Here is a 25,758-nt window from a genome sequence, read left to right as displayed (position 1 = left end):
GCACCACGTTTTGACCCTTAATAGGATAAAGGGTTCAAGTTATATGTGAATTAAAGTAGCCTGACCAACCAGGAGCATCTAAAGGAGACATACTGTGCACTTATTCAGGTTCATGCATTTAATTTGAGTTATTACTTGAAAAGGTTAACATGCTGTCCATTGCTGCAGCTCTTCTTTTCAGCCTCTGTCTGAAACATTTGGTTTTTAGCTTCTCTGTCTCTTTAACGCCCCCCCCTCATGATAAAGCTCTGTCTTGATTGATCAAACACGTCTAGTACATGTTGGAAAATGTCAGCCTACAAAATATTTTGGACTGGTTGGGTTAGGAGGCGTGCCAGGATTGGCGATTCGCATGCATTATGCAAATGTTGGGCGTTATGATGTTCTGGCCGGACTACTGACGAGGTGTTTCAGGAGTTGCAGTGTTTTCTGTGGGGGAGTTTCTTCAGGCTGCTTTTTATCTTTGCAGACCTTTTGTATACTCCCCAAAAAATACCAGAACGAAAAAAACAGAGGAAGCATAATATGCCTCCTTTAATAATTACACAAATAGCAGCACAGTACATAACGAAGTCGTCCTACTGACAGGAGATGAAAGAAGGTACTTACAATTCACATTTCCTAAAAAAAATATTTCTGGAAATTCAGATCCTGGGACAAGGCTGTCTTTAAACACACCATTAGCAGCCCAAAACAAGATGAAACAACATAGGAAAAATGTCCTCTCTACAAGCAATACCATCATGCACTCTGCCTTTATCAAAGCGGCAGACGCTTCTGAGAACCTGCTTTACTTGAACAGATAAATTCGTACCCTCCAAAGAAATCCAGGAATCTCTGACTCGCCGTACTTCAGTGTTCTCGGAATCTGATTAAAACGGGAAACAACAAAGCAGATTTGTCATCAGTGATTATATTTTATAGGTCATTGATGTTTTTAATGTTGATGAACATTAAGGTAAAGGTTTAAGGTCTTAAATAGTTTTTTTTACTCCTTCACATTCCTGCCTCGGCGGAAGAGAGAAAAATAAACGTTTTAGTGGCCGTGTTGTGTTGCATCGAGTCAACCTGTATCGCTGGCTTGCGGTGGTCCTCAGACCTTAAATTGTTCTGCACTAAAACGTTAAACAATGCACTCTTTTTCATTATGCTTTTTATGTATATCAGCGGATTATGATGCATTTCATCCATCACTTTTATTGAAAATTATAGTATAATATAAAATACATGCATTATCCAGTTGTAGGAAAAAAAGCAGATAGATGCCACATACAGTCTCATATGGAGATATATGCATATGCTGCAAGCTGTCTTGATCAGTTTATTTGGATCTGTCACATCCTGCCCGACTTCCAATCCATTAATGTCAGTATTCATGCTGATTCTGCTGTATTGGACCAGTGCATCGCTGATCTGTTATGTTTTGTTGCAAGCCTTTTGACAATTTCTCAAATAAAAATAAAAATGTCCCAAAGATCATCTGTTGTCCGGAAGGTTCTTAGAAATTAATTCTTTCTCCTACAGCTGGCGCAGAGCTCCCATCAGGAAACATATGTAGAGATATTTGGAGGATGGGGATGATGATTACTGTCATCTGTCACATGCAAAGAAATATCCACATCTGATTTTATTGTAGATTGAACCTGTAGAACCTTATTTATAGAATGATACTAAAGAAACAGCAAGACAATAGTGTAAATGCTGAAACAGCTGAAACAGCATTCAGAGACAAAATCAGCAAAAGCAAGTAAAATGATTATAAAACACGTATAAAGACTGAGTCGTTGGCAAGGACAGAAGACGTACACATGATAATAATCTTCAAGTTCATAAAGCTCTCATCTATCTCCTTACTGCTGCTTCATTATCCCTTTCTTCTTTGCTCCTTCCGGACAAAAAACTCATCAAATCTGAGCAGATTAGTACAAAACTTTGCAAAATGTATTATGACACCTTAAGTTTGTGATGTCTCAAAAGCTGTGCTCGACCAGGTTCTCCCCTGTAGCACTGGCCTGAGCTATATAAACTAAATTCAGGAGGTGGGATCTGATACGCAAGACTAGTGATGCCAACTAAAATAGCATAGACGTCTCAATACTCAGTCCTCAAGGGACACTCATCTCCTGAAGCACCATCAAAGATGGAGTGCCTCTCCACTGGTTAATCATTTGAATGGGAGTTTTAAGGAGGTTTGAAGCTGCTGTGATGTTATCCTGGTCTACACCAAATGTTTCAGAGACTTTTATGCATCTGATCTATGTACTGACAAGTGATACCTTAAATTGAACCTATGCTGTCTAGCTGTCCAGTGGCTGCCATTGCAGCTTATAATGACTGTTCTCTTCCTGCTCTCTGCAGCTGCCTGGGTTTCTAAGCACTGTGTTTTCCGTGTCATTATTGTACAGGTTGAAAAAGTTTCTGTCATATCTTGAATCATTGTACCTCGACCAGATGAATTGGTTGGATGCCTTCTCAAATGAAATTGAGCAAAAGCTTGTCGAGCATGGCCTGCGCTGCCTGTGAGAGAGAAATGTATTTGTGATGTTTGCATTTAACACAGGCTTTTTAACATTCAAGATGAATTCTCACTTCCTGCTGCACTTTGTAAAGTCGGTAAACATCTTCTGTTTGTTACACTCTGCTGAAAAAAAAATCAATGAAGCTAAAAAGAATAAGAAAAAAAAGGACTCAGCATCACCACATCGACAGGCTCACTCAAGTTCATAAATAGTCGAAACAGACCCCGCTGCTATAATCAATAGTTTTAAATTAAGAGATAATTTCTTTAGCTTTTTGTTGTGTTAAATAAATGTCTATGTATGTATGTATCAAAGTAAGAGTAGATGTATTTATGATAATTTAAAAAGAAAATTCATATCCAAGGCCAGAGATTAATATCAAGTGACTGAAATAAATACTAAATAGGAAATATAAAATATTATCCACCAGTATTTCATTAAACTCCAAATTTGTAGTGCTCTTCTGCATTAATTAAAGTGGTTTTATTTGAATAAAATTTAATTATTCAACTTGAGAAGATTCAGTCAATGTAGGCAGAAAAAGGTTTCATAAACAGAACTGTCTGTTGCCATGACACTTATACAAACTGATCAAGCTGAACTTTTTGTCTCTTCTGGTCTAAGTCACTCTAATATGATGATGACCATGCCTTATTTATTCAGCAGGAATTACCAAACATTTTAATGAATAACATATTATACAGAGCAAGGTCTAATCTAAAGTAATATGACAAAGACCAGCTAAGTGACAAGTAAAAGGAGAGTTCCCCTGAAACGCAAATACCCCGGATGTGACCCCCTCCTTACAGTTTGATACCACTTCCCCGAACTGATTGGAAGACGAACAGGTTATGGACCATGCCAGGGCAGCGTCTGCACCAGGTCCAAGTGGCTTACCCTCATAGGTCACAGAAGGTTTTTTCGAAGCTGATGGCCGCTGCCTGGAAAAACAAATCAATCCCTTCAGCACGGAGCATAGCCGCCACCACCTTCATCCCGAAGGAGAAAGCCTCCCAAAACTTCTGCCAATTCAGAGGCATTGCCCTGTGAAATGTAAAAGCAAAGGTTTTCTTTTTGGTGCTGGCAAAGCAAATTACTTACCAGCAAAATATCCAGACAACAAGACGTAGCGTTCAGACCTCCATGTAGTTTGTCTGGACCTAGGGAATCGCTATGGCTCTGTTCCCAACCAGAAGAGCTGACTCAAATAGACCCACGAATGAATATACCTAGTCCAAAACGTGGTTAACTCAAACAAACCCCTTCAGAGAGAGAACACAGACGCAGAGAATGATGTCAATTAATTCAATAACCAAGCAGTAAGCAGTGGTGGAAATAGAAAAAAACAATGCTATTATAATCTATTAATGGCCAAACATCCTAAGACAAACTTTAAGTTAAAATAAACAATACAATAATTCATAAAAATGTGTTATTGACATTTTTATCAGCATTAATCTTGTAGGCTACTTATCTTCTATAAATAAGCGAGGGTTCAGTCCCTTCAGAGGAAAGCTCCCGTCAGCTGTGAAGGTTACAGTTCTTTTTCTTTCCCTCTTACGCTCGTATCACATCGCTTACTCTTGTGGTGACTGGGACATACTGATTGGATTGTGACTGATTGGACCTGGTAGCGCATATGTTTGGGTCCATTGAGATCCAGGCGAGTATTGGACATATTGACAAATGCAGACCCTGATCCCTGAGGCAGTAAAATTAATGTCACGGTTATGACATCATCAGCAAGTGCAGTTTAACATACATTGGGGATCAGGGTTACGGCCTTGACAACCATTCATCCGGACCACTGCATACTGCTCTTCCTGGAGTGACCACACACCCAGTGAGTTGGAAGCTCATTAGGTGAGCAATTGTCAATGAAATTGAAAAGGACAGTCAGAAACAGACGAAGACAACTATTTGGGGATTTATAGAAGGACTCCAGTGACCAAGCATGCATCTCTAGTATGTATCTACTCTTGCTTACCGTACTCATGCCCTCTGACAAACAGTGTTTCCCTACCGTTTCTGAATAAAATCCTCTTTTACCTGTGTTTTGTTGCATCTGTGTCCTGGCTTATCCCCGTACATCACTGCAGAATGAGGAGACGTTAAAAAAATAGATAATGAGGTTGGCGATATGTTAGTCTTTTTGTAATTGTTGAATAAGTTCCCCTGTTCAGTGCAGTTGTATCATAATTTCCATAATTTCACGAGTAATCACTTGTCATTTTATATCAAATGATACATTCCATCAAGTTGATGTGCTGACAAAGACCAAAAAAACAATCCCCTGAGCCTTCAGTGTTTTTTTAAATTCTGTTATTTATGGCAACAGCAGCCACCCAGCATCGTCCCTGTGCATGACACTGTGAACCAGCACTTACAGTGGCATATTATAATTAGCTGTTATAATTATCTGTTGCGCTACTGGCCAGCTGGGCTAGTCTTCAATAATATAAGAGGTACTAGCAGAGAATGAATAATTAAATGCGGTACAAAGGGGGAAGGAAGGTAGCACAATAATATGGATTGGTAATATGAGACGTGTTTGCAGAAGACGTGATGTGTGTTTTACCAAGAATGATGGATTAATATTCTGTATATGGACACTCGGTGACCTCTCCTTTATTCAGGCAAACAATGACCTTCTGTTGCCATTGTTACCACTAATGATAAAATAAGCCGATGGTGTCAAAGCCTGCATGTTTTGATCACACCGCCAAATATTCATCTCTATGACAGTCGAGTCGTAGGTTTGGCCTCCCAAGACCTTCTTTCCATTTTCAGGACCAGAACAAGACTTAATCAACCCAAAATAATTTCAAATTTTGTCCTGACTACATTACTACTGTTTTCATACATATAGTACTGTCTGTAAGGACACTCATTTGCTACACATTTTATGTGTCATCATTTGGTGTTTTATGTTAATTTTGAAAGCTTAACTGATCAAAATTATGGAATTAAGAAATGTGCTAAAATGTGAAATGTGTTATAATGAATAATACAAATAAGGACAAAAAGGGGCCAAATCACTAATAATTATAATAAAAAAATACGCCAACATCTATTGTATTTTTGTAAACAGTATGCAAACAGTATCTCTTAAATTGGTTGCACTAGAATTGGTGTATCAATCAGTTTCAAACTATATTTTTACCATTGCAAAAATGAAAATACATCATAAATGTGTACAAACATATAAGGTTTACATATAACATGGCCCTCATACTCATCTTATCTCTATTACTGCAAGACAGGAGGTAATTTATTTTTTCAGAGGACAACAGGTGCACACACATGCACACACCAAAAGGAACAGTAAAGTAGCCAGTCAGCGAGCTGAGGACTCAGAGACAGTGGTTGGATCAGCATGTGATGGCTCTGTTGGGAAAAATTTTATCGCTGGGCTGCTCTACTATGTAGAGACATAATTAAATCAGGCCTTCACATAAAAATGCTGTAACTAATTAACCAATAAATTGTCAGTTGCTGCACCATAAATCATGATGAACGGATCAATTTTTATGTGCCATAGTTGAGAAAAGCTCAAACTGGCCAATATAAAACATGGCTTCCAGACAGAATGAGGTTTTATTTTTATAACTAACGATAGAGTAAATAAGAAAGGTTTATATTTATTATGTATTTTCATTTTCAAAGCAGCAGGTCAAGGCTCAGTTCTAATTATATAAATTTTAAATAATTTCCTTATTTTTTGGATTACCTTTATCGTAAAAAAATCCTTTGCAACACAATGGATGTAATGTTAAACAACAGTGTGGCCCATAATCATTGTCAGAGGGAAGTACATTTGATGCAAAGTTTGAGAAACCTCTAGGTATAGCTGGGAAACATACATTTGATCTTATTACCATGCAGAGCAGATCAATCACTTAGTTGCTCTATTATTTGTCTGTGTGCTTTTAAAAGTTAGAGCTCTTTTAACTTACTAAAGTAAACATAACAGAGCTTGCACAAATTTCTCGACAACTGACTTAGGTCTTGTGGTAATATTTAAGATACTGAGCATATCTTCTAAGTGGTGACAGCACCTAATCACATTGAAGTGATTATGGAGTTGCTCAAACACTGTCATACCAACTTTAACAGGCCGGGAAAACAATTAGTCACAATTCAGTCAAGAGGCAAGTTTTTTCGTTGTGACTGACATATCAATAAATCCAAGAATATCATTATGGCCAGTGTCCATCATGAATAAGTGCTCCTCGGTAGTCATCACATTTTCATCTTTTATTTAGTGTGACCACTTTCACTATTGGCTGTTCTCTGGAGATGCATGAGTGTATTGTAAACAGGAACAGCTAGATAATATTCCATACTTTTAGTGTAACCTTGCTGGGGCCCAGAATCTTCTGTCAATGTGACCCTAACCCATTTATATATGAAGAGATTTGCCTGTTGTTGAAAACCTGTGGCTTTTCTATTCAGCCACTATTCTGTCCAGTACATATGTCTAAATTGACAAAGGGCCATTCTATGTAAATACAAAATGGGACTTTCTATTCTGGTAACAACAGTGTGGAGGTCCATTTAAATATGAGACTAGGGGGAGTTAAAAGCAATCCCATAATTTACCTTCAATCTGAAAGGTAAATTAAAATTCTGTGAAATGTTTCGAAATGTCGCCCCTTAAACCCAGTATTAATAGGAAGACGATTAACATTCCCTCATAGCAACACTCTGAGGAGGTTTATGTAATCTAGGGGGGAATAACTGAGCCTGACATTAAATGATAAATGGATGTTAATGAGTAATCATTGAAGCACGGCAGATATGAAGTCTACATGAACTCAAATGTGACAACCCATATAGGATGCCCACTTCCTGCGATACACCCCACGCATCCATAAACAATTAATAATCATCAAATGGGAGCGGCTGATAAACCTACATAATTCGTGGATAAGAATTTAATGCATATTTCCGTGTGATGACCGTGTGTTAATTATAGAGCATATGAAGAAATAAACGAGAAAATCCCTGAACTGTCACTATCACTTAACTGTATATGGCAGGAGAAAAACACGACAGCACGCTCAAGTAATTAGCCCCTCTATGAATCTCTATGCACCGCTGCAGAATTGCCAAACAGTGACATTAATGTCTCATGGCAGCAGAGATATCTGATAAAAGAATGAAGTGAGAACCATGTCAATTTTTTTTCAGTATTTCTTTTCTCCACTTTGTGTTACCTTTGTTGTGATTTGTCTGTAGATGAAGTGACTTAGATCTTTTTAAAACAGTAGGGCACGCTGGAGAAATGATTCTATTCCGGCTTTGATCTCCCGTCCTGGCCTTCCAAGCCTGGAGGGCTTCAAAGAGGATCGTAACTGAAAGAGGACATAGTGTCTTACAAGAGGCTCTCTCCAGAGGCCTCTGTCTATCGGAAGCCTGACATGGATTACACTGGAAAACAGGTATTCTGTATGTACAAACTGTTTCACGATATGATCGTTTTATCACCTAATTTATGTGAGTGCGAGTCAAATAGCACTTGAAGAAATAATTGCTCATGAAAGGATTGCTTGACACTTTGGTCAACACGCTTTTATGTTTCCTTGCAGAAAATCCGCTGAAAAGACTGATCTCAATTCTGTGTGTTGAATACAGAGCTTAAGCCAAGGAGCCATTAGCTTATCTTAGCTTAGCATAATGAGTGAAAGCAGGGGGAAACAGGCAATCTGCATTTGTCAAAGATCAAAAGTCGACCAATTGACACTAACGATGCGTTCACGTGGATAGATATCAAGAAGCAGGTAGAATCTGGTCTCTCATGGCTCTGCCCGGGGGCTGTGTCGAGTTGAGCATACATATGAAGCTGAATGAAAATGTCATGTCATGATAAAAATGAGCATGATTATGCACATTGTTGTTTTTACATTTATAAAAAACATTTAAATTATTGAGAGGATGTATATTTCAACAAAGAGTGAGTCTAGCCTCTCCCCCTGGCCTCCAGTCTTTATGCTAACCAATGCTATACCTTATACTTCATCACAGTATTGATATTTTCATGTAACTTAACTATGACTGGTAAATGGTCAGTATTTTTCTATATCATCCAACAGAGTCTTTACAGTACAAGCCTCATCCTGCACACATTCGTGGAGCCCTATGCGCAGCGCTTCTTTCTAACCGCCACTGTCGATAACAATCAGGGGTAATTTTGGGTTCAGTATCCCAAGGACACTTCAGAAGGAAGACTAGAAGAGCCGGGGATCAACCGTACGACCTTCTGTTTAGTGGCAGATCCTCTCTGCCTTGATAGCCACTCGAGAAAGCATATATGCACACATTTACCTAAGAAATTTCTACAGGTCCTCTGTACAGTGTGGTCACTGTGCCACACTAACAGCATCGCTGTCACAAGTGTAGACAAACCTTAGTTCACATCTCAGTCCTGAGCAATGTTCTAAGACAACACACTCTTCCCCTCAGACCATGTCTAATCCTCTCTTAATTCTACACAAGTGATCCTGTATCTGAGCTGAGATATGATCTTTAAAGGGAGGATGACAAAAAAATGTTCTGCCAAGGCTGAGGGGGGATAATACTTATTTGATAACTGTATTGTAAATGCGATTTTCAAAAATAGTCAGTATGCAAATATTTTACAATACAGAGAAAAAGGAAATGGGGTAACAAATTCACTGCAGCTTCAATATTTTATCCAAAACAAGCTTCCCTCGCTGCAATTTAATCAGGCCACTAGGGACAGACCAACAACAAACTGGTTCAGCATCAAGCTGAGACAACATTATCATGGAAGGCTATGATCTGTCTTGTGTCTTGGATAGGGATGTTCCTTATTGCAAAGGTAGTATTGAAACAAGCATACAGTACATTCTAATGCATGAATGTGGATCCATCTCATTCATTCGGCTCAAACTGTCATTTGCACAATCTGTGTATAATTTTTTATTGACCACAGACAGATTTAAAAACAGTAAAATGAAGACCTACAATTCACTGAAATTACATTTTGAAATTACTGACAAACATTTTGACTTTTGTATGTGAGAACTGACTTTTTTAAGACACCTTAACCTAACCAATGCCTTTTTCCCATTTGCTGTTTGTTTGAACGTGTTCTGGAAAAGTTTGCAATCTCTACCAGAAAAGGACATACATAAATTTGTTTCAACAAATGTATGTAAAACAAAAATGTAAATTGCAGCCTTTTTTCACCAAATTACTCTTTGAATGAACTGAGATGAGACTCGTAGTGGCAGTTCAAACATATCCAACAAAGAAATTCTACTTAAAGCATTCTAATTGATTATTCACATTGATTACTTTGAGACAAATGCTGCCTGATGCTTATTAAAAACATTATAGAAGCGCTGATGATTATGGCTGGTGGCTGCGAGAGGCTCATTGCAAACCTGTCATGCTCCTTTTATTCCTTAAGATTGGGCTGTTTCATTATTTATGGTGTAACGTCACCATGAAGGCGCAGCACTGTTCTTTTATTTTTCCTCTGGGCACATTGCCCTTGTCATGCAGGGTCACTATCATTTGGCTGTTTCTTGCCGGGTTCCATGTCTTCTTATCTTTTCTCTGAATATTGTCTTTGCCTCAAGGAGAGACACCGTGGGCTTGAAGTAGAAGGATGCAGGGACATCAGTGCTCCTAGCTGAAATCAGAAAGACACTTCAGCATAGGAATACAACATGAGACATTCATAACTGTAAGTGGGATTCTGCAAAACATATCATGTGGGGGCAGCAGGAAACACCTTGTGAACATAAAGTTGACACCCGGATGCATGTTAGGTTGATATGGAAACCTTTGAGTCCACTCGGTGAATGTATGCCCAGCATTTACTCACTTTTTGCTGTGTACGGTCGCTACCAACTCCAGAGGTAAACATGTGGTTCTTGAGATCTAAATGTCACATGATTTTACTTTCCAGAAACAAGCAAGGGGATATCCTCCATACAAACCCTTTCCTTGCCACAATTATTATTTATCACTTTGATTTTTAAATAATGTACACATGATTCCTACAGCTCATAATAATTTCATGGCAGTAGTCTGGCATTGAAAGAAACTTTTTTCATTTGGAGACAACATATGCTAAGCCTTTTATCTTCCTTACCTCCCCAAAACTAGCTTTCAAGCTTCCACTATTTTAAGCCTCAGCCAAGGCTGTGGCCGAAGGCATAATGGTTTTTGGGTAGTACGTCTGTTTGTCCATCTGTCTCTCCTGTTCTCATGAATGCAATATCTCAGGAATGCCTTAAGGAAATTTGGAAAAAACCTTCACTAGGACTCAAGGATGTAGTGATTAGATTTTGCTGGTCAAGATCACTGTGATGTCATGGCCAACCCATTCATAGACTTTGACCTCTCAAAACAAGTTTTTAGCAACTAGTGAATAACTCATAATTGTGACAAAATGTCACCCATAGTTTCAGTTGTGTAAGCTGGCTAGCTCCAACTGTAATTACATATCACATGCAGATCCAGCAGCTAAGTGGGTGATAATGGATGTGTTACCTTATGATGAGCCACTTTAGTTAAAAAATGACTTTAATGCTGCAGTTTGTTTGGGAAGGAGGGATGAGGAAAGACGCATCACAGGCCAAAAGGCAGAGGCAGCCAGGTTTAAGGCAATTAACTGCACAAATAGCATTTAAAGGCCAATAAAGTTATACGACCAATTATTAATCGTTGTTCAGCTTTTTGTTGGTGAATCTGTTTCCTCACAGCAAGATGGTCTGATATTATAGTATTACAAGGCCTATAACAAATTTCAGATGGAAATAATCAGACTCAAATTTTTGGTGTACTGTTCAATTGAATCAAAATGCTGCTCAGATATATCACAAAGGAAGAGGGTTAGTCATTCCATCCTCCCAGACTGTCTGGGGATTTGAACAATTCAGACACTGTCAGTGTGGATTTTTAAGATTAGAATTTAAATATATCATCTTTTAAAATACCAGACTTCCTTCTGTGCCAACACATGTATATAGTTTGAAAGTAATGGGAGGAAATAAAAACTGTAATTAAATTACATTCGCCCTCGCTAATGACAGCAAACTGTTCTTGTAATTATCCACAACCCACTGGCCTTCAGATAAATAAAGAGATATCCACCATGCACTGATTGTCTTTATATTACTTTAAACAACATTATGCATGGTTTGTTAAATGAAATCAACAGTGAGTGATTAGATAAATGTCAATCTTTCTGTATGTCACGTTATTTGTTTGGATTTCTCTCTACTGCCCAGATCAACAGTGTTGGTTCAATTAGGCACCGATTTACCATCTGCACGACCATAGGATGTAAGACAATGTAATGAAAAGCCAAACATCCCTTTCTTTCTTATTGCTTTGAGAATTTTTACTCCAGTTTGTCTAAGGACAGGGAGCAGGCACCATTTGAAGAAAGACGGTGTATAGCTCCTGCAGACTTCAACTGTTCAGCGTGAGTGAAAGACTGGAGACTTGAAATGAAAATAAAAGTATTATCATAAAACTTTCACTGTTTCTCTCCCATATCTTTCTTGAAGGAACTCTCATTTGTATCCATCTACCTCAGAAATGCTGCCAACTTCGAAGTAAACCCAAAACAAATGTCGGTTAAGAATAAGGATGTCATAATAACAGAAATTTTTTGCTGTCGGTACCAAGGCCATTGAAATGCTTCGATTCCTTACACCAAATTTGAAATCACAACAACAAATGTAAAACGAAAGAGGATTCTGCAGACACAGTAAGATAACACTAGTCCCTAACAGCGGGTTTTGGGAATAATATTTATTATATTTGTTATTTATTTAGAGGAGGACATCTACAGATAATGAAGTCTTGGAGTGGATGAATAAAAGGTCACGGTCAAGGTCGACAAATGTAAGCATTACGATTTGCATCCAATAGATTGGTGGCACAATCTACACTTTATCCAGATTACCCAATCTTTCATCATAATGACTTCATGATGATCATTTCAATATAGATATGTGTATGAATGAAAAGGGTCGGCGTCACTCTTGCAATGGAGGGGTGGGGCCTGACCAAAGGAGCAACCTAATAAGTTTTAAAGAAGATCCGGATCGTCTTTTCTTCTTTTTCTAACAAGTCTGATGGCAAACAACAACGCTTGTAAGACTTTTATAAAGCCGTCTTTAATCCAGGTAAATTACATCGCTGGCATCTACAGCGTTTCAAATACTGTAAACAAAAAAATAAAAAAAATGTATGATATTGAATTGGTACCAAAAATTGTGTTTTATGACATCCGTTGTTAGTAGAGTAGATGAATGGCAATGAAACAACAAAGCCTGTAACTGTGGAATTTAAGAGACGAGACAACTGAATGTTCCTCTAAAAAGCTGCACACTGGTGACCTGTAAACAGGAGAGTCTCCTCCACATGTAGTAGTGCTGGTGAAAACAAAAACAAGATGGGAATGGGGTTGTCATTATTTATCAGATTGTGCTTTTAACTGTCTGAAAATGATAGTTGCAGTGCACTGGCTGCAACATTATCACTATGTTGTCTTTGCTTGCTGCCATGCTTCAAAATTAAGCACAGCACATCTCTCCCACTTGCCTGGGACACATTTTCTAGTGACTGATTGCAACAAACAGGAGGCTTCCCAAGCATCTCACCTATCTTTGCTGTCCTATCTTTGCTCATCTCTGCAGAGGGCAGAGATTGTTGCATATTTAAGCTTTAAAGTTTGCAACAGCATGACAGATTTCATTGATTTCACCCTGCTTAAAAATGTAGCATCGTTTGTACCAAACGCATAATTGCCAGGCAACAAGCTGCCCCCCCACATTGCTATAGGTTATTAATATTTATTTGTTTAGTTACAGTTTGCCTTTTCCACGTATTGCTTAGCAACGGAATCAAGATTATAATCTAATAACTGGATCAATAGTAACTTGACATTTGTGGACAACCTTTGCCTATGGAGCAGAGAAATATGTCAAACATGAACCATCCAACTCCAATAAACACTAAATTAATTCACATTGAGTAATTTTATCAATGATGAGTGAGTTATTTGATTTCTGATTGAAGGTAAAGCCTGTATAACATCCCTGGTTGGATTCCCTGGAGTTTTTTCTCGCAGTATCCTCAGAGCTTTTTAAGCACACCCTTATATGGGTCACTTGATAGTATGATAAATGAGGAAGAGATGCACCAAGGGACATTAGTGGGAATCTTGGGAGGAGGTGCTAGTCCCACAGCAATGTTCGCCTTGGGTTTAGCCCAACTTGCCTCCCCAAGGGAATGTCCGACTGATATAGTCTCCAGGTTTAAAAATACATATTATCTGGAGGCTCAGCTCACACAGGACACATGTGGTGCTGTAGGTCACACCACACTGAAATGTATGGCATTCTTAATTAGGAGTGACGAGTTTCAACTTCAATTTGCTTTTGTTCCTTCAGCTGACCTGGTGATTGAACCTGTTCTGCAGAGAGTATATATATCATTCAACATCTAATGTAATTCATTTTGAAAAAAGAAATAAAAAAGCAATCTGTAAACTCACAAACCCAAATGTAAAAAAACATAAAGTCACTTTCTTCGGCCTCTTCTGTACAAATTTGTCTCCACGTCTTTGTCTCTTCCCGCTTTACCCATTATTCCTCCATCACTCTATTTTTCAGTGTATGTCTCTAACTACCAACTCTATCTCTCCCTACCCCTCTTCTTTGTCTCACATTCTCCCACAGGCTTATCATTGCACTCAAGTACAACGCTGCATTAAAGTCATGCTTAACAACACAGTTTCCCTCATCCTCTACGCGAGTTGTGTGTGTGTTTCCGTGTGTGTGTGTGTGTGTGTGTGTGCGGACACTGTGGAAAGCCAAGCTGGCTCCGCACCTATTGAGATGGCCTCACTGACAGTGAATCCCTTGAGGGTCCTTGCATATGCCAGTCCCTTTCAGATTAGGACCTGAATCCAGTTAACCGGGAATGTGCTCCATTTTTAGACTGGCTGGTGAAAGTGGGCAGGTTGGGAGAAAAGTAGAGCATAATTTTCAAGCATTTCCCTAGTCCTAAAAAATGGCACAGGGATACAAACGAAAGGAGGCCCCAGTGTGTTTTCAGTTTAGTTAATTATAAGGGAAAAGCATCTCTCTTTCCTACTAATACAGTCATAAAGGTGTCATGATGAAGGATGCGGTGTTATCATCCTTTGAATTTCTTCTGGCCAGAGATGGTGCTGATTGATTCTGTTGTTATCGTGAATGATTTAGTACAGTCATTTCCAACCTAATTTTGTTTTTGTCATTTTATAACTGCTGTACCTCGGTAATTTCTTTTAAAAGGGGGATAAATTAAGTATCTACCTACTTATTGGAGATTCTGCTTTCTTGACATAGTTGAACTATGTTGGGGATACCTACAACACAGACAGCTCATCGCAGGCATTATTGGAAAACATTTGGTCATAAACCTGGTCTCTGCTGATTGAAGATGAAACAACATTCAGTAAAATCTTCCAAACTGCCCCTATATACCCTGTCAACCTGAAGAAATGTGTTGGGCTATAAAACTAAAGTCATATGGTGAGATGGTATTTGCAATTCCTCAACTACTGTATAAGTTAAATTTCAATGTATTTGTTGACCATTGTACTCCAACCTTCTACGTCAAGACATTTACCTGACATCCACCGTTATACTGCATGAAAAGAAGAGTTTGTGTCATTATGTGTCGCAGGAAATTGTTGGCGCATTTTTCGGTTAACGGCTTTTCACAGGAATCTGCAGTCAGCAAAGGAAAATCTCAGGAATTGAAGCAGGTTTACAAGTTTGCTGCAGTTTTCAATTAGTTACTTAAATCATGCTTTGTCCCGTTTTCTGGATTTGTATTTACAGTTGTTTTGAGTATATTTTGCTAGATATCTAAAAAAAGAAGAAGGAAAGAGCAAAGAGTGAATACATTTCCTCCTGGTACTAACGCACCCAGCCTCAGAGTGCAACATGATTCTGAACATAAGTGGCCACTTTTATCTTTTCTTTTTTTTGAACATCACTATTCTACACATCAGTCGCTGTGCAGGGGTTAAAAGCCAGTGTTCTGTTTGCTACGCTTCGTCTAGTACGTTCTTATGTGTATGGGCTACACAGAGTTAGGCTACTGTCTACATTTATCAAATACAGCATTTAAGTTAAGCTCATTTTCACGTTAAAGCCATTGGAAGCAGTTTTATAATAAATAGCCATCTTGTGCCTGAATACATGGATATACGTAAGCATAGTGCGAAACATATCACTGCTCTGAATAACACTTACTACATGTCTTATGTTACATATGAAAGTAAATGTATAAATGGAGACAGAGGATCCTTTCTGCTTAACTCACTGTGTTGCTACACTTGCAATGCAGGTAACAACTGATCAACCATAGCAGTTAAACCATTAATACTAATGTCTTCATCCACATTACTATAAATCCTGTTAATCGTATGCCGACGCATAAACACCAATAGGAAAAAGTTGAAGTTTTCTATAGAGCATGGACATAAATATAATTTTGTATCAATGTTGCCATATATGGGAGCCCTCCCCATGTATAATTCCCCTTCATTACCAGAAGAGATCTAGAGTAAAATAAGTTTACCTTCCAAAAAGTAACATCAGATAGACGTAAGAGCTTGAAACAGCACACGGTTCTTCACTCCCAGATGAGCCACTGTATAATTTTTTTCTCAAATTGGCTGAGCTGGCAATTTTATGAACTGTCAAAATAAATATACAGGCAGCATAACTGTGAGGAGGCACTTTGCATCTAAACCAGCTATTGATCGTTATGAGCAGGCTGCTGCAAATTGATTACCTTGATAAGGTGGGATGGCTGTAGTATGGTGAAATCTTGGTGGAGTAATATAGCATAAGTGCTTTGGAGGCAAGGCTTTCTCTTGTTTTCTCAAGTTAACAGTTGATTGAACAAGACATCGGGAGCAGTGTGTTTAATCAACGTGTCCTTGTGTGGCTTCATACAAGGTCTGATATAGAAGGTCTGATATCGAAGTTTGAAATATAAACTTGACTAAGCCGAAGCTTTAAGATGAAATATGACGTGTGCAGGAGAGTGATTCTTTAATTTCCCTGAGGAAAGTGTGTACTAATCAGTTTTTTGACAGTTGGTGAGACAGACTAGTTAAAACCCGGGTAAAGCTTGAGTAAAAACATTTTAGCTTTAATAAAGTACCCCCCCCCCAAAATAAAAACCCCTGAACACAATAACCAAAATGCTGCAGTACAGTACACATCCTCTTATTAAATCACTACATGTAAACACAAAATAAAGATTTTTGCTGTATATGAGTTCATGATAGCACCCCCTAGTTTTGCATTATTTCTACTGTCCAAATTGATATAAACCCTCTTTTGATTCAGTCATTTAAATCTTTATAAAGCTGTAGCAGTAGTGTTAAATCATAGTCAGAGCAAATGGTCATATTCAGGCGGACAGCCGTCTGCCGGGCTGGAAACCAGACGAATCAGTGAGTCCGTGATGATTCCCTCTCGCAGATGGGTCTGGTCCCCTCCCATCTATACCGATTTCCATCCATCCTGAAATTGGTCAGATCAATCACAATCATTTATCTTAAATGGGGCAACTTTGATACGATGAGTGACAGAGGAGCATGGCTGAAGCATTTTCATTAATAACCAAGATGTCTGCCAGTGATGTGGAGAGGTCTGCTGGATCCGCTATCGGGACAGTATTAAATGAAACGGCCAGTACACTTTCTGTGAAAGAAAAAAAAAAACTGCTGCACACTGGAATCTGTCCACTGTTTGTGCAACGTCAGATCTGTTCTGCATAATGAACCTTGGAAATCAAAAATTAACCCAGAGCTTCCAGACCCACTCACAGATTTGAACTGGTGTGGTGATGCCAGGCTACAAAACAAGAGTCACAGACTCTGAACAACCAATATCAGCTTCAGTCTCCTTCAAACCTGTCATGAAGTGCACTTTGAATGCCCATTCACGGACCAGAAAGATAATTCGCTGCACAGCACATTACACAGCATGTAAACCACAACCAGTAGCTTCAGCTGTTGACTTTGTGTGTGCATGACAGCCTCTAACTGCTGTCAATCCAATAGACACCAACACGCCCTGCAGCCGGCTGAATAGCAGCCTTTCTGATATTTACCTAAAGATGTTTTTCTTTCTTGCTTTGAATAATAAAACCCTATTAACAATACATTTGAAGAAATACACGGACGTTATCTTAAAAATTGCAGAAAGAGACTATTAAATGATTAGAGTTGCAAGTCAGTTATCAAACATTCATGGGTTGTAAAAGCTGAAATGTGAGGATTTCCCTATTTTCACATTTAGCTTAGAAAGACAGACTGATGGATGGATGGATAGATAGATATATGGATTGATGGATAGATGGTTAGACACCCTGCTTTACTATTTTTTGTTTGTATTATGCCTGTTTTTATTGTGTTTGTTTTTATCATGACTGTTTATTTAATCATGTTGTAGATGGTATCTTGTTACGTTGTTTTGACAAGTGGTATACAAATCAAGATATTACTATTATGTTATAGATATTAATTGAACCTGAATACATTATATCACTTTCATATGTGCTTTGATGTAATTTTTACTTGTGCCCCCTGCACTCAAAAACAGCTGTAACAACCCAGTCTCATCAGGAAACGTTCAGTGGGAACGTTGGTCCACTTGGACAAACGTTTTCCATCTCACAATCTGGCCTATCAGATTGTGAGATGGAAACGTTTGGTCCGCCCATTGTTTTGCATTGACGTGTTTTCACGTCACGTGACTCCCGAGTTCCCGTCTCCGGAAAGGAAAACATGGCGGACAGTCCTTGTTTTTTCAGATAAAAACATGATTTTGTAACTTAGTCTGGGCATAAAAATACATTCTGACACCATTTCTAGCGAGAAATGTGGTCTTTGCTTCCACAGTCTTCAGCCAGTTTGTGCTTATGATATATATTTTAATAGTTATCACGAATGTTTTTATCGTTGCTATGGTGGTTGCTATAACGCTGCCATGCACACAACATCGTAGCGTGCTGTTTAAATCACCGTCCCTGCGTGGTGTCGTTCAGTGATTGTGTATGTTATTCATGTTAAATAATATTAATATTTGAGGCTAGATTACACCTCTAATGCGAAGGATCTTGCGAGTCTGTTCAGAGGCGGACATGAGTGTGACACCGGACCGAGATCGCGAACGGACCGGAACTGACGTGTGGCTGGCGTAAAAAAAGGTTTTGTAAACATTCTGTCCATTTAACTTAGCGCTGTCATAAACACGGACCATTTGGAAGACAACGATGTCATCTTCCTTCTGTCAGGTAAGTAGTTTATTGTTTTTAAAGATCTATTACGATCTAGGTTCACAGTCCGAGTGCTGAGACAGCGGATGCGGAGTCCGTCGATAAACACAATGGATGCATTTCTTCAGCTAATATGCCATTGTTAGCCACATGCTTCAGCCCACGGTAGCATGTGATTACCTGGGAGGTGAAAACATGGTTTTTGAAACCAGTTCAAGACGCTTAGCTCATCATTAAGGGACGCTACAATATAAATATAAACATGAATTTGATTTATGAATGCTTTAGATTAATAAGGAGTGTATTTCTCGACCATTACTCCTCAATAACAGATCAATTTGGTTTAATGTATAGTATGCAATATGACAATAATGTTTTCATGTTATGGAGTTGCGATTCATTTTATAAAACAATTGCTATGTTCTGTTTTTTAATCAAGGAGGATCCAAGTGAAGCTACAGGAGTTTCATTAACGTCAATAACTTGGACCGAACAGTTTGTTTTGCTTGATGAAGAGGAGGAAGGGCAGCCTGGAGAGAAAGAGAAGCCGGGTTGAGCCCACTTCCATCATCCACGTACCACAAGGAAGATGAGGGGGAGAAATTATCCTACCATTAAAGAGGTACTTTTAAGTTACATACCAGAAACACCATTTTATATAATGTGCCAAATATAAATTTGTATTAAATCCCCAAAGTACGCTGGCTGAAATACAAGTTAATATCACACTGAAAGAGTTTTGATCAATCATGCTTCCCTGCTGTGGTTGTTCAACTGGGAAAACAACTTTTTCCAAAGGAAGGCAAGTAAATTTAAGGAATGCATCTGCAAAGTTTTCCTCTGTTATGTATAATGATGACCCCCATCAAACATTATGTTATTAATAATATTTACACCTTTTCATTTATACTGTTTATTTCTGTCTACATGTTTGAATTTGCCTTCATTAGTTTCAGAAAAGAGCGATGATGTATCGGTCAGTGGGCGGCAGCACGAGACTCCGCAAACTAGTCTCTAAGCAAAGTAGACGAAGGCATTGAGGTTGCGGCCTGCCATCATTATTATTTTGCTTAAGGGACTGAATACGTTTCATGCAGAAATATTAGCATTTCCCTTATATCTACCAAAACTGCTTGTTTCACAGACTGCAGTTTTGTTTTGATCCGATGTGGTGTGCAAATACTAACCGTATATCTGCAATGGGTTGTTGTGCATTAACATTTGTAACTCTATTTTTGTTTTGACAGACTGTGCAAAGAATGTTGAGAACATCACTAACCAGTGCAGTGTCCGTCTACATATTTCTACATATTTTCTCTCATATAAATGTCACTGTAACCTCTTGACAACTGAAACCATAACATGAGGTCAGTGTGGCCTTGACCTTTTGACTTTAAGACAAATACACAGTTAGACAACCCGAAAACATGCAGTAATGCCTCCGGCGACTCGCTATTGCAGAGGCATTAAAATGTTAGTGTAGTAGACTGGATTTTATTGGTGTTACATTGGACATCTTGTATTGGTATACAAAAAATATATTTGGTTTCACATTTTAGATGGCATAAGCAGAGACATCAACTCAGGAAATGGATTTCTGCAGAAAAGAAAGCCTTGCATGTGTGTATATATACATACAAACGCACTTTTAAAACGTTTTGTTTTTTATCATATATTCTCAGGTAGTACTGACGCATTTATGGAGATGGGACATGAGGGCCTTGTCTGCGTGCTCAAGAGAAGATTCCACAGAGTTTAAGCTGAGCAGGCTGCAGCAGGTTTTGAGGAATCCTCCTCTGAAGAGGAAACATGGCGAAGTACTTCTCCACTGATGAAGAAATGTGAGCGCTGTGATTAAATAAAATCTGCTGCCATGCTACTGTTGCTACTGGTGGGCCCTGCTATTAGCTTGGTGTTTGGTAGCTGTTAGCTTTAGCATATTTATTTTTTAGGGACCTGTCTGACGTTTATGTTTTAAAAAAAAAATCAGAGGGAACCATCTTCATAATTTAACACTATGTTTTGTTTGTGTTCTTCAGTTATTCTCAAGAGAAGCTGCCTCAGCTCCACAGTCCCTCCTGCAGCTTCCACTCCTGATGCTAACCCCCTGTTTACATCACACCATCCGGGCAGACCTGGAGTCACAGAACTTTGTCCAGAGCTGCCGTCTGAGAATTGTTGATCATATAATTTCCAGCAGATGCCTTAATGTAATGTTTGTGCACAATAAATGACATTGATCATAACATATTGGTATTTCCTTGCACTTTTACACCATGATATTGGCAGATAAGATGTTGATTACATTAAAGCAGTGAATGCTCTGCTTTAAGCAACATAAACACACAATGATCCAATGGATTTGAAGTAGAATGGGCACGTTACATTCTGTAGAGAGTACCTCAGTAACGGAAGTCAGAAAATTAATTTTTCTTTATCTGAGGTTCAGTGAGTTATAGTAACAGCAAAGCACACAGGTCTTGTTGTCTAAGTGGCAACCATATCATATTGTTTAAGATGTGTAACATCAAGCTTGTGTATCAGTGCTAAATACATCCAGTCATAAGTAAGTTCACCCTCTTGTTAACACTAAAAGTAGGTGACCCAGATGTTTCACAATGCAATCTGATAAGGTCGTATGAGAAACATTCTTAACATTAAAGAAATGAACACAGAGGATAGCAATAGATGTTTCACTTTAAATCAGTAGCTGGTAATCGGCAGACTGACTTATTCAAACACATTAATACTACAATGAATGAGGCAGGGGTTTGCTATCAGAAATCATTTCTGGGACATTAATTTAAAAGATCTCCAGTATAAGCAAATGTGTTCTAAAATTGGTTTACATCCAAGTGAGAGGCTGTCCCATCTCAGGGATTTAAGATATATATATTGCTTGTATTAGCTGTCCCTCAGTGAAGTACTTGCACTTCTTGAAAAGCTCTATATAAATAAGATGTATTATTGTTTATACATTGCCCTCTAGTATATGTTCTCCTAAGTGACTGTAGATACAGAAACAACAGTATGGTTCAGGTGACAGTAAGTGGAAGGTGAAGGTGATTTCCATGAGCTCAAGAGAAACCTAATGTGACGATATAGTTGATTTCTGATAGGAAGCACCTGCCTCATTCATTGTAGTATTAATGTGTTTGAATAAGTCAGTCTGCCGATTACCAGCTACTGATTTAAGTGAAACATCTATTGCTATCCTCTGTGTTCATTTCTTTAATGTTAAGAATGTTTCTCATACGACCTTATCAGATTGCATTGTGAAACATCTGGGTCACCTACTTTTAGTGTTAACAAGAGGGTAAACTTACTTATGACTGGATGTATTTAGCACTGATACACAAGCTTGATGTTACACATCTTAAACAATATGATATGGTTGCCACTTAGACAACAAGACCTGTGTGCTTTGCTGTTACTATAACTCACTGAACCTCAGATAAAGAAAAATTAATTTTCTGACTTCCGTTACTGAGGTACTCTCTACAGAATGTAACGTGCCCATTCTACTTCAAATCCATTGGATCATTGTGTGTTTATGTTGCTTAAAGCAGAGCATTCACTGCTTTAATGTAATCAACATCTTATCTGCCAATATCATGGTGTAAAAGTGCAAGGAAATACCAATATGTTATGATCAATGTCATTTATTGTGCACAAACATTACATTAAGGCATCTGCTGGAAATTATATGATCAACAATTCTCAGACGGCAGCTCTGGACAAAGTTCTGTGACTCCAGGTCTGCCCGGATGGTGTGATGTAAACAGGGGGTTAGCATCAGGAGTGGAAGCTGCAGGAGGGACTGTGGAGCTGAGGCAGCTTCTCTTGAGAATAACTGAAGAACACAAACAAAACATAGTGTTAAATTATGAAGATGGTTCCCTCTGATTTTTTTTTTAAAACATAAACGTCAGACAGGTCCCTAAAAAATAAATATGCTAAAGCTAACAGCTACCAAACACCAAGCTAATAGCAGGGCCCACCAGTAGCAACAGTAGCATGGCAGCAGATTTTATTTAATCACAGCGCTCACATTTCTTCATCAGTGGAGAAGTACTTCGCCATGTTTCCTCTTCAGAGGAGGATTCCTCAAAACCTGCTGCAGCCTGCTCAGCTTAAACTCTGTGGAATCTTCTCTTGAGCACGCAGACAAGGCCCTCATGTCCCATCTCCATAAATGCGTCAGTACTACCTGAGAATATATGATAAAAAACAAAACGTTTTAAAAGTGCGTTTGTATGTATATATACACACATACAAGGCTTTCTTTTCTGCAGAAATCCATTTCCTGAGTTGATGTCTCTGCTTATGCCATCTAAAATGTGAAACCAAATATATTTTTTGTATACCAATACAAGATGTCCAATGTAACACCAATAAAATCCAGTCTACTACACTAACATTTTAATGCCTCTGCAATAGCGAGTCGCCGGAGGCATTACTGCATGTTTTCGGGTTGTCTAACTGTGTATTTGTCTTAAAGTCAAAAGGTCAAGGCCACACTGACCTCATGTTATGGTTTCAGTTGTCAAGAGGTTACAGTGACATTTATATGAGAGAAAATATGTAGAAATATGTAGACGGACACTGCACTGGTTAGTGATGTTCTCAACATTCTTTGCACAGTCTGTCAAAACAAAAATAGAGTTACAAATGTTAATGCACAACAACCCATTGCAGATATACGGTTAGTATTTGCACACCACATCGGATCAAAACAAAACTGCAGTCTGTGAAACAAGCAGTTTTGGTAGATATAAGGGAAATGCTAATATTTCTGCATGAAACGTATTCAGTCCCTTAAGCAAAATAATAATGATGGCAGGCCGCAACCTCAATGCCTTCGTCTACTTTGCTTAGAGACTAGTTTGCGGAGTCTCGTGCTGCCGCCCACTGACCGATACATCATCGCTCTTTTCTGAAACTAATGAAGGCAAATTCAAACATGTAGACAGAAATAAACAGTATAAATGAAAAGGTGTAAATATTATTAATAACATAATGTTTGATGGGGGTCATCATTATACATAACAGAGGAAGACTTTGCAGATGCATTCCTTAAATTTACTTGCCTTCCTTTGGAAAAAGTTGTTTTCCCAGTTGAACAACCACAGCAGGGAAGCATGATTGATCAAAACTCTTTCAGTGTGATATTAACTTGTATTTCAGCCAGCGTACTTTGGGGATTTAATACAAATTTATATTTGGCACATTATATAAAATGGTGTTTCTGGTATGTAACTTAAAAGTACCTCTTTAATGGTAGGATAATTTCTCCCCCTCATCTTCCTTGTGGTACGTGGATGATGGAAGTGGGCTCAACCCGGCTTCTCTTTCTCTCCAGGCTGCCCTTCCTCCTCTTCATCAAGCAAAACAAACTGTTCGGTCCAAGTTATTGACGTTAATGAAACTCCTGTAGCTTCACTTGGATCCTCCTTGATTAAAAAACAGAACATAGCAATTGTTTTATAAAATGAATCGCAACTCCATAACATGAAAACATTATTGTCATATTGCATACTATACATTAAACCAAATTGATCTGTTATTGAGGAGTAATGGTCGAGAAATACACTCCTTATTAATCTAAAGCATTCATAAATCAAATTCATGTTTATATTTATATTGTAGCGTCCCTTAATGATGAGCTAAGCGTCTTGAACTGGTTTCAAAAACCATGTTTTCACCTCCCAGGTAATCACATGCTACCGTGGGCTGAAGCATGTGGCTAACAATGGCATATTAGCTGAAGAAATGCATCCATTGTGTTTATCGACGGACTCCGCATCCGCTGTCTCAGCACTCGGACTGTGAACCTAGATCGTAATAGATCTTTAAAAACAATAAACTACTTACCTGACAGAAGGAAGATGACATCGATGTCTTCCAAATGGTCCGTGTTTATGACAGCGCTAAGTTAAATGGACAGAATGTTTACAAAACCTTTTTTTACGCCAGCCACACGTCAGTTCCGGTCCGTTCGCGATCTCGGTCCGGTGTCACACTCATGTCCGCCTCTGAACAGACTCGCAAGATCCTTCGCATTAGAGGTGTAATCTAGCCTCAAATATTAATATTATTTAACATGAATAACATACACAATCACTGAACGACACCACTCAGGGACGGTGATTTAAACAGCACGCTACGATGTTGTGTGCATGGCAGCGTTATAGCAACCACCATAGCAACGATAAAAACATTCGTGATAACTATTAAAATATATATCATAAGCACAAACTGGCTGAAGACTGTGGAAGCAAAGACCACATTTCTCGCTAGAAATGGTGTCAGAATGTATTTTTATGCCCAGACTAAGTTACAAAATCATGTTTTTATCTGAAAAAACAAGGACTGTCCGCCATGTTTTCCTTTCCGGAGACGGGAACTCGGGAGTCACGTGACGTGAAAACACGTCAATGCAAAACAATGGGCGGACCAAACGTTTCCAACTCACAATCTGATAGGCCAGATTGTGAGATGGAAACGTTTGTCCAAGTGGACCAACGTTCCCACTGAACGTTTCCTGATGAGAATGGGTTGGCTGTAAAGATCCTTTCAGGTATTCGTATGTCTTTGCATAAATGTTAATATACCTTGCAGCAATGCATTAAAATTTAAATTCCCAACCACAAACAATGAGCAGAGCGGAGGACTGTGCTCTGGAGAGGCAAATGCAGGCACAGGGAACATTAAGTGAATTGACATGAAGGAAGGCCACAAGGCCTTTTAATCCACAAAGTATCATTTCACTTTATGACTTCAAGTCATGTCCACGAGTAAGTGTAGCTTGGTGGGTGTATACAGCAGCTCTTTGTGCTAGCAGGGTATCATAACACACAAGTCAAGTGCTAATTAGCTCCACCACATCAGCATA

The 25,758-nt window shown here is 38.6% G+C and overlaps 2 long non-coding RNA genes across 2 annotated transcripts; one reads left to right on the top strand and one right to left on the bottom strand.

The window, feature by feature from the left end:
• Positions 1-18,631: 18,631 nt before the first annotated feature.
• Positions 18,632-20,611, top strand: LOC133026748 (uncharacterized). The gene is made up of 3 exons (XR_009683223.1): positions 18,632-18,881; positions 19,303-19,485; positions 20,546-20,611. It is a non-coding gene; the product is annotated as an uncharacterized LOC133026748 (long non-coding RNA).
• Positions 20,612-23,007: 2,396 nt separating this feature from the next.
• On the bottom strand, positions 23,008-24,967 carry LOC133027027 (uncharacterized). The gene is made up of 3 exons (XR_009683249.1): positions 24,738-24,967; positions 24,134-24,316; positions 23,008-23,073 (listed from the first exon to the last, which is right to left on the bottom strand). It is a non-coding gene; the product is annotated as an uncharacterized LOC133027027 (long non-coding RNA).
• Positions 24,968-25,758: the final 791 nt, after the last annotated feature.

This window comes from Limanda limanda, chromosome 2 (genome assembly GCF_963576545.1).
Source record: "Limanda limanda chromosome 2, fLimLim1.1, whole genome shotgun sequence".
Taxonomy (NCBI): Eukaryota; Metazoa; Chordata; class Actinopteri; order Pleuronectiformes; family Pleuronectidae; genus Limanda; species Limanda limanda.
The sequence above is the reverse complement of the archived record's forward strand: the minus strand, read 5'-3'. Positions and strand labels throughout refer to the sequence as shown.